We start from the raw sequence: 1,820 nt of genomic DNA, 5'->3' as shown, positions 1-1,820 counted from the left end.
TCTAACTGGAAGGAAATATAACAAATGTCACGGCTTCGGTGACCCTTTTCTACCTGATATCATATATCTCTTATAATGTATTTTTGGCACGAGATTTGCTCTGCAAAGCCCGTGTAACTTGTAAGATGCGTTAGCTAAAGAGGAAATAGTTTTTACCATGTGACTTGAGACGCATGCAGGGGAACTTCTGTGTTGCAGGACGATGCTCGCCAAGCTTGGCTAAAAAGATCCGAGGTAATCTCCGTAACCATGACAACCGCTGACGTCATCACCAATGCCACAAGGGCACGCTAATTTGTTTGGTTTGCGGGCTGCGGTGACTTCTGGCGGTTTCGTGACGTGATGCGCATCTCTTAAGCAAACATAAGAATGTATATCTATCCAGGCAGAAATGAGTATGCGCTTTTGGTTACGTGGCTTTCAATATATATAACCTGAAAGTGTTTTTCAAAGGTCTCACTTCAGCCTCACATAAATGTTTCGTACGCATACTTTTTTTAAATTTATACACATTATACCGAATCTTAGTGCAGTCAGATTCATCTATATCATGATGCGTGGTTCGTGGGAAAGGGCCCATCGATCGTGATCTGTGCTATTCTATTCTACCTGATAGTATTCTATTCTATTCCATTCCATGCCATGAAATGCCATTCCGTTCCATCTATTCTATAGCATTCTACTATATTCTATATCTTTATCTGTTTTTGTATCCTATCTGTATCAAGGCTCTGATGTCTAACAACGTCGCCTGTAACCACATGATAAGCCAACCCTGCAGGTATGATGACCTGAAAACAGTTTATCCTCCGGTTGGAAGTTGCGGCGCGCAAGACGAGTTGTAGAATGACAAGAGAAGAAAGATGAGGGCTAACCTGGCGCGAGGATGCCGCAGGACGTGACTGTGCATTTCCCGATTTGATTAGCCGACAAGTCAACTATCCTACTTCAGATTGCACGCAGAGGTCTTTATCTTGTTTTTACATTACATTACATTACATTAAATTACATTACTTTAATCATGAATTGTGTTATTTCTGAAGCTTCTAACTACATTCTTTTTAGACAAAGCGCCGATCTTGTTTTGATTTTAGAAACAAGGAAGTACGAAAATGACCTAAATTGGCATTGTCATCCGTGTGTGCATTGGAGAATGGAAATTCAATACTAATGTACTACATGGAAATACCAGTGTGTAACAAATTTGATTAGCATACATTAACAACGCAAGTACGCATGATAACTTTCAGTCCAAATACGTTATCATAAACTCTCATGTCGATAATGTATGGTAATCAAATTTGTTACACATTGTTACTTCCATAAAGTTGATCACTGTTGAGTTTTTTAAATATTCACTGCACACTCGGGTGTCTTTTCTTTTTTGTTTCAATCTTTGTTCTTCCTTTAAACCAAATACTAAAGAACACCGAAACACCAATGTGTAACAAATTCGATTAGCATGCAATAGGGACGCGAATATGCATGATAAGATTCTGTTCAAGGACGGTAATCAACCAATGGTAATTGTAATGAAATTTGTTGCTCGTTTTTATGAAGTTCGATTAGATTTTTCATTCTTCAAAACACAGAATAGTGTCTTTGTAATCGCTGCTTACCGCAATTCTCGTCCTTCTTAGTTTGTACTATGTAAAATCAACCCTTGGCATACATGAAAATTGGTATGCAGTCGACAGACAATAGAAGAAACTTTCTCAGGTAATCCAACTCAAACGTCATAGATATCCATCTTGTCTGCAAGCAGGCTTACAGCGAATCCTCAAGTATCCCTTAAGGGGTGTCTGGACACTGGAGGAGGA

Source organism: Branchiostoma lanceolatum, chromosome 18 (genome assembly GCF_035083965.1).
Source record: "Branchiostoma lanceolatum isolate klBraLanc5 chromosome 18, klBraLanc5.hap2, whole genome shotgun sequence".
NCBI classification, from domain to species: domain Eukaryota; kingdom Metazoa; phylum Chordata; class Leptocardii; order Amphioxiformes; family Branchiostomatidae; genus Branchiostoma; species Branchiostoma lanceolatum.
Note: the sequence above shows the minus strand (reverse complement) of the source record.